Genomic DNA, 8892 nt, shown 5'->3' with positions numbered 1-8892 from the left:
CCCTATCCAGATATTCCTAATGCCACATAAGCTCTAAGTCCCATTCCCAATAATAATGAGCATAATAAATTGCAATGATCATAGATATTGCCTCCCCCATCTACTAAATTATGCCCTCTTTTCCAACAACTTGGTCTCCCTGGCACTTCATCTCTAAATGGAATTAAATTCACAAAACGAAGTGCTACTGATGGGTTTTATATTCCTTTTACATTCATGAAAGGATATATGAAGGATGTAACAGGTCTATATATTTCATCTTCACTCTAACAATATATCTTTACCTATCGTTTACTCAAATTAGGATTCAATTATTTATAATCTGCCCACCATTACTCCGAATACTAAAGGAATTTTTTAACATCCTTTTCATTAGTTTCCTTTTAATCTTTTAATTTTTGATTTAATGTTCTCTCTGGTAAGTTTTTACCATCTTTAGGTAATATATCTAATTGAATATTGAGTATTCCAGCAGGCTATTTTTATTTTTAATATGATGCTATCTCAATATTAAAATTGGTTGATCCATATGCTAACACATATCTCCATTCCACTTGCTTTACTCCAATAATATTCTTTGATGGTTATTATATTAATGTTAATTATATTTTTTAGTTTAGTTTGCCTAATTAAGTCAAACATATATTGCTATTCATATTCTATGAAATGATAGTAAATTAAAAGAATTGATTAAAAGCAAATTATGATTCAGCTTATATTATACGAGTGGTTTTTTTTTGGTTGAGAAATGATATAACTATCTTCATTTTTTTATTTTTTACTTCTTTATAACGCTTAAAATTCCTTCCTTTTCCAATTTTAAGTAATAAAATCCTTTGTTTGAGTGCTTTTTCGTATTGAACATCTATTCTACTCTAATACTGTAATTCTTACTATAATTGAGTAATCTAAATAAGTAAAGGATGAAATATTTAATGTTTCTACAACAATTTCAATAACTCTTAAGTAGAAATATCATCAATAGAAATATTTCTATCGGATAATACTTTTTGCAACTATTTACTAACATCTACTTTTCTGAAATAATCATTGATGAGTTGATTGATTTCCTTTTGTTGCATAATAATTAAATTCAAATCATCCAAATAACTTTTCCAACTATCACTTGAAAGAAATAATCAACCTGGAATCTACCATATAATCTCAACACGTTAATCAAACTCACACTATCAAATTATCCTTCATTATTAAATGTCTCATAAATCAATTTCTTTATTTATTTCACTCTTATTTCTCCTTCAAATTAATCAAATGGTGATGAACATTAAATGTATTATCTGAGTTTCATTCCTTTATACAATTTTGATTAATATTGGTCTATTTCCTATGAATATGGTACTTTAGATCTACATAACAAGAAAGCAATTATAAATTAATTGAAGTTAATGCAGTTTATTTATTATATAAAGAATTGCTAAATTAATGGAAATTAATTTATCTTCATCTCTTAAGGCACATCACATTATAATCTAGTATTAAGTCTTCTAATTAAAAATTCTTTCAATACTATATACTTGATTTTATTTTTAAAAGATAAGGACCTAATCTCTTAAAAAAATACTTTTATTTTGAAGAGAGACAAAGGATGACCTGTATCTTCACATATCAAGATGAGTGTTTACATAGGAATTATCTTGCCAAATAATTTTGAAACAGGTTCAACATAAGGAATTATAGAATGACATGTTTTTGCCCATTAAATGTTCGTCTTTAATTATTTTATCACTTAATATACCATATTTGTCTAATTTCTTATTCCGAATATTATCCAATCCTCTATCCTTGTCTTCAATGCCCTCGCATTAGCCTCATATTATAATTTTCTACAATGCATAGCATCACATAACGCCATGATTCGTGCATTTACTATTTTAAACTATGCACTTAGCAATGTTTGACATTTCTAATTAACAATTGACTACAACTATTAATTAATTTAAATTTTTTTACTCTCCCTCTGAAATATCTTCTCTTTATGTTGAATCATTTATAGTGTTTGTACTGATAATATAGTATTGGCTTCTTGTCGCATAAATTATATTTTACTATCTATTTATTTAATATGATCCATCTGTGGATTAAACTGAATTTCTTATTTTGTATCTAACATTGGTAATCCAAAGATAATTAGTTTGTAGTTGACTATAAACTCAATCAAATTTGATATTCTATTTAATTAAATTTGTATGAATCTTATTGTACTAACTTCAAACTTAAGTTATTATTAATACAGCCAATCTAATTCCAATATTTTATCTTTTTGTTTCATTGCCTGTGCTTTCAATTCATCAATTTACATCCAAATATCCTCATGTAATACTTATAATTTCTATAATAGATGACTTTTAGCAATACCAATAGATGCTATACCTTCCTTTTATTCAATCAATTTATTTAATGAGTTACTGAAATTAAATAACTTCTTCTTATAACTGCCTTATTTTTATATTAATTATATAAATGAATTTTGTATTTATAAAATAATATTGCTCATGTAGTTTCTATCTGACTATAGTTAAATAATATTATTCATGATACTATTAACATATTGATTATTACTGTTAAGAAATGAATTAAGTAAATTAATTTATTATTATTTATTATTAATAGTAATAAACTAGTCATTATGAGTCATAGTATTATCTCTATCTTTGTCCTTTGGTCTCTCTTCTATAGACAATTGTGATTTCTAAGTCCTAACATCCTGCATACGTTTTATCCATTCTCTATATAAATGACCCCTTTTCTAAAGAATACTATTAATGGCAGTATCTAATTAAACCATTTGCTCATACTGATCCTCTCCACTTAATGTCAAAAAATTAACTCCTTTAAATTATTCTTTTATTACCTATAAATTATCATAATCTATTTTATTAGCAATAGGTAATTATTTCAATTTTTATAATGTAGCTTTATCAGTTGGCATTCCACCTTAATAATATACTTGTCCAGTAGATGGATCTATTTTTCTACCCTTACCTCTTTATTGACATTTATCATATTATGAGTCTATAGTTACATATAAATTAAATGCACTATAAGGATTTTCTAGTTATGTCAATTTGATAATAGTAGTTGCTGTCAACTTTTATTTAATTTATATAGCTTATTTATTAATTCTTTAAGACTTCCTAAGTTGTCCTGTAAATAATCTTTATACTTCCTGCCAATTCTAATCTCCTGCTACTATTACAAATCCTCTACTATAAAAATACTTACGTTAAGCTATTAATTTAGTAATAGCTTCATCTTATTTCTTATCATCCTTTTTGCCTTTAGCTTCCTTCTTTCCTTTTTTATCCTATTATTTATTACCTATCTGCATAAATCTATTATATGACTCTTCAGTGACTTCCTCCCATGGTCTTATAGGAAATTATTTCTATAATTATGCATATATTATATTTTTCTTTTAAGGAATAACTAATGGTACTCTTTCTTTCTATTCCTCTTTCTTACTATCTTTCTTCTTTTTAGCTGCTTTATTTTCTTCCTATATTAAATTCCATTCATCTGCTTATAATTGCCTTATTTTCTATTATGCATCCACTATCGATAAAAAAAACTTTTATTTTAAGAATTTTGCCAATGTTGATTTCCCTGAATGAGGTTGACCTAATAATACAACTCTTATCTATGCATACTAAGGAATAGTTAATCCTTATTAATTAACAGTATAAGGATGAACATTTTCAACAATATTACTCATAAATAAAGTAGTTATATCATTAAATGGATTAAATGTTTAATTTCCTCCCCAATCATTTTCTAATCTAAAATAATCATTAAATAATTGATGTGCTGATTATGGTACTTTTTTCCCATTATCTAGAGACAACCATCCTTTTGGTTTCTCTTCAAATGGTTTATTCTAAATAAACTTGTTCATCATATCCCTCCACATTTTAATTGGGATTTTAAGATTACCTTTAGATTATTGATATGTATTTAATATTTATGTTAATTAAAGTAATCGTTATAAAACAGTATTAACTTTACATTAATGTCTTTTATATGTTTATTTCCTTTCTTCTAATCTATTTTCTCTATACTATAATTTCTGTAATTTCCATTTTTCCTTCCTAATTTCTTAATTCTCCTTCTCTCGAATAATAGTCTCCTCAATATTTTTTTAAAATTCTTCCAACAAATTATTATTAAATAGATTTGATTTAACTTTTCTCTAATCAAACTACTGTTTTTTCTTATCTCTTTTTGCTGCTAATTTCACAGCCTTATCATAATTAGTAGTAATCATAGTATTTAAATATTTAATGTAGTCATCTTCCTCTTTTTTAGCCTATGATATTTTCTGTGCTTGTTTTTGCTCAATTTCAATTCTTGTCCTACGAATAAACCTCTGTCTTGCCTCAAATTGCATATCATCACATTTTGATTTCACTTGTTGCATAAATAACACAGGATTGAATTAAGGACTTGGTTTAAGTGGTTTCTATGGATTATGCTTTAATTATATTGCATGCTTAAGACAATTTGTTTCAAAATACTCAATATCTGCTTTAAATTAAATTACTTCATTATCTTTCATTGTATTAATAGTCCTTTAACGATTATTCATATCCAATTGCTTATAATAATTATCTTTATCAATACGTTGTTTCTTAATAGACTATGTATTTTTCCAGAATTCATATATCCTCTTCTCTTGCTTCTTACTGAACTCCCTCTGCTTATTTAATTTATCTAATACATTTGCTCTTTCTTGTAATTGTGCTTTCTGCTTCTATTGCATGGCCTTTTATAAAAATTGAGTTCTCTTGCTCATCAATACATCTTTCTGTAACTTATACTTAATCAATTTCTACTCAATCTACATTGTTTTTGGAGCTATATCATTGATCGACTTCTTATTAACTATCTTTTTGGATGTATTGATCTTTTGTTGTAATGCGTTATCTTTAATACATTCCAATATCTATAATGCTTTCTTAGTCCATTAACCATCAATATTGAATCCATATCTTTCTCTTAATAACATAATTGCATTCCTATAATTATTAATGATACAACTACCATCACTTCTATTAATAAATGCTTAAGCTGGATAATTAACACCTACTCTTCTAAATACTTCCCCAAAAAGGAACCCATTATTGAAATCATTTACATTGTTAATATGAGTGTTTATTTTTAATGTGTTGTTCAACCAATTAATTATTGCTTATTTACGTTCTTATTTCATTAATATTATATATTAGATTCAATTGTAAATAATAATGATCTATATGGACTTATCTTCATCTACATTGATTTTTTAAACATTTTACTCTTTTTACATAGTGGATATAATTACTACAATGTTTGTTATGGTTTTATTTATGTTGGTTTCCTTATCATTTTATTATAATAATAATAATAATAATATTTTATTTATATCAATAATAATCAAAATAGGTAATATACTTTTTAAGCATAATCTTTGCAATTCAATGAAAAAAAATCATATTAAGAATATATGATTCCATGTATAAATTTTTTAAATCCAGAATCATAACAAGATGTATAAAGATTTGCAGATCGCATTATTTTAAATACTTTTCTATTTTGATTTCTGTAAAAGTTTTATACTTTAAATAAAAACACGATTCCTTTAATCAGTCATATCTGTTAAGAGACAAAACTTTTTTTGATGATTTTTACATTAAAAATATAAAAGTACCTTTACATGGAAATCTACAAATGAAAACAAGCCTTCATTAGTTTTAATGATTGATTTATATAATAGCTACATTCCACATTTTTTCATTTGAAAGTAGAATTATTATAAATCATTTGGTTACATTTACATTCCTCCTCCTTTTTAGTAGTTGATAAAATTTATATTAGATGATCCTGATGAAAAATATTTTTGCATATTTTAAATTAATTCTTATTTTTGTTGTATAAATTAATATAATTAATTCTTTTTTATTAAATTAATATAATTAATTCTTTTTTATTAAATTAATATAATTAATTCTTTTTGTTTAAATTAATATAATTAAATCTTTTTGGTGGTAAATTAATTCTATTTCATATGCATAAATTAATTCTATTTTATTTGTATATAATGAATAATCAATCAATCAAATATATTATCCCATTTATCTTTTTTCTATTATTTTTGTGAATCTTGGTAAATTTTATATGAACTATTTGCCAAGGTACTAGATCCAATAGCAACATCAAAAACTCCATCAGGAGATCCCATTGCCAATTTAGATGCTCCAATACCTATTTCAGCTGATCCAAACACTAATGGAATAATTTATTTTTTAGAAGAAGTCTTACTAGCATGATTTATATGACATTTGCTTGAATTGAAAAATGGCATTTTAATTAAATTAATTCTAATATTAATTATGGGAGCATCAACATTGAATGCATCATTATTACTAAACCAAATCAATCATAATAATATCAATTTCTAAAGGCATGTGATATAAAAATGCTACCCTGAACTAAAAAAAAATATTTTTAATGATATGTTTAACAATGATCAACAAAAATAATTACAAATAAGGCCTAAATCAGCTATGTAAAATAAATACAATTAAAATTTTTATCTTAATGAATGTAAGCGAATATAGAATACATAAAAAAAGATAAACCTATAAAATATCGATGGAGATTAATTAAATTAATTATAAATTAAATCACTTATTAAATATAAGTGTATAAAAGTAGAATTATTGAAGAATGAAACTAGAAATTTTGTTGCTTTTTGCTTAAAAAATTAATACTAATAAAAAACATTATTTTTATTTTATATGAATGGGTTACTTAAATATACCTTTAATTTTATTAAAAGATTGACTTTAATTAAACAATTAAATAAGACTGAAATATTCATGAATTATTTGATTTCAAAATAGATTAAAAAGTTTGGAAGTATTACATAAATGATTAATGATATTTAATCATGAACTAAATATATTGATATTAATTTAGATTTATGATTAATTTTATAGTATTCTATTTAATTATTTATTTAATAAAGGAATTTATTCTTATTTAAATAATATAAAAATATGGGGCAATGGTTAATGACTAAAATTTTATTCTTGTAACCAGAATTTGATGAATCAATGATCAATATCTTTATAAAAAAGGGACTTAAAGTAAACAAGTAAAAGGGATATCTTGACCATATATTTACATAAAGATAAAAATATTTAGTATACTTGCATGGAAATAGTTAAGATATATTTACCTCTTATTAAATGGCATTATCAATAGCTTAATGCATTTAATATAATTTAGTTATATTCTAATATCCTGGTTATAGTCTTTTGAAAAACTAAGATAAATCTTTAAAAGGAATTTGTGATAGGGTATAAAGTAATTATAAATATTATTTTAAATAGAAGAAAAATCCTTAAATAATTGTTGTAGGAAGATCATTAGGCTCAGGAGCAGCAGTGCATTTATGTTATACAAGTAATATTTAAATTTAGAGATTAATACTTATATCACCATTATTATCTATATAATAAATAATTTCTGACTATTGTTGTACTTGTTGTATTTGTTGTATTTGTCTACTATGTTTGAGATACAGAGACTTATAAAATTTTCATAATTATTAAAAAATACAACAATTGAAAGAAGTAAAAAGAATTCAATTTGTGCATGGAAAGAGAGATAATGTAATAGATATTAGACATTGTTAATAATTATACAATATAACTAATTGTAAGAAGTAAATATTTAAAATATAACATATGGATCATAACAATTTTAATTTGCAAAAAGATATTATTTAAAAATGTTTTCCAGAAAAGAAAAAGAAAATTAATTTATTTTGAATGAATTATTATATTTTTATTTAAATATTTTGTATTTGATATAACTTCTAAAATTAAATATAAAATAATTGATAAAAAGTTATTATTTTATTAAATAATTAAACAAACTTCTTTAAATAATTCATTTTTATTTTCATTAAATTAAATTCATGTTTATAAAAGTGTTTAAAAATTAAGACAAAGGATTAAAAAACTATTATTTAATTTTAATAATTTCTATTGATATTAGATTAAATTTATTAAGATTTACATAGCTCAACTAATAGATTATTCAGAAAATAATAATTAATAATATTTTAAATTCATAATGTCAATAAATATATTAATAAGATATATTTAGTTATATAATTTAATTATGATTTAATACCCTCTAGCATATTAAAGAAATAGAATAAGTATTTGTTTTATCTATCTAATAAATAATCATAAATTTTAGAATTTATTGAAAATACAATAATTAAAATTAGTTAATAAAATACAATTTTAAAGATGATGTGATAAATATTAGCATTGTTTATAATTATATTAATTAAATAATTACAATAATATAATAAATGGGGTATAACAATTTAATTTATAGAAAGATATTATTTTCAATTGTTTTTCCTAAAGGAATTTATTAATTTTGAATAAGTATGGAGAGTTAAAAAATTATTAATTTTGAATATGTAATTTAACTAAGTATGGAAGTAACTTAATAGATCATGCCATTCGACTGGTTTCAACCTCAATATCATATATGTTGACTTCTCCAGCTTAATCATTTGTTATGATTTTTATGGCTATGGTGAAAATAAATCTCTTATTTATAATTTAATTTAACTTCATTATATATTAATTCATAAATTAATAGCGCTAAATGTAAATTAAAAAAGAAGATGTTACAGCTCATATCTATAATAAGATTGGCAAATTAAAATAGATGGGTAAAGAGTACTATAAAAAGAAGTCCCAATATATTTAATAAAGTGATCGTACAAAATTTAGATAATAGATGAAATAGTTTTTTAATATTACTTAGCACTTTAAAAAATTTTAGAAAATTAGAAAAATGTTAGTA

The sequence above is a fragment of the Lipophrys pholis genome (assembly GCF_963383615.2).
Source record: "Lipophrys pholis genome assembly, contig: SCAFFOLD_160, whole genome shotgun sequence".
Classification (NCBI taxonomy): Eukaryota; Metazoa; Chordata; class Actinopteri; order Blenniiformes; family Blenniidae; genus Lipophrys; species Lipophrys pholis.
Note: the sequence above shows the minus strand (reverse complement) of the source record.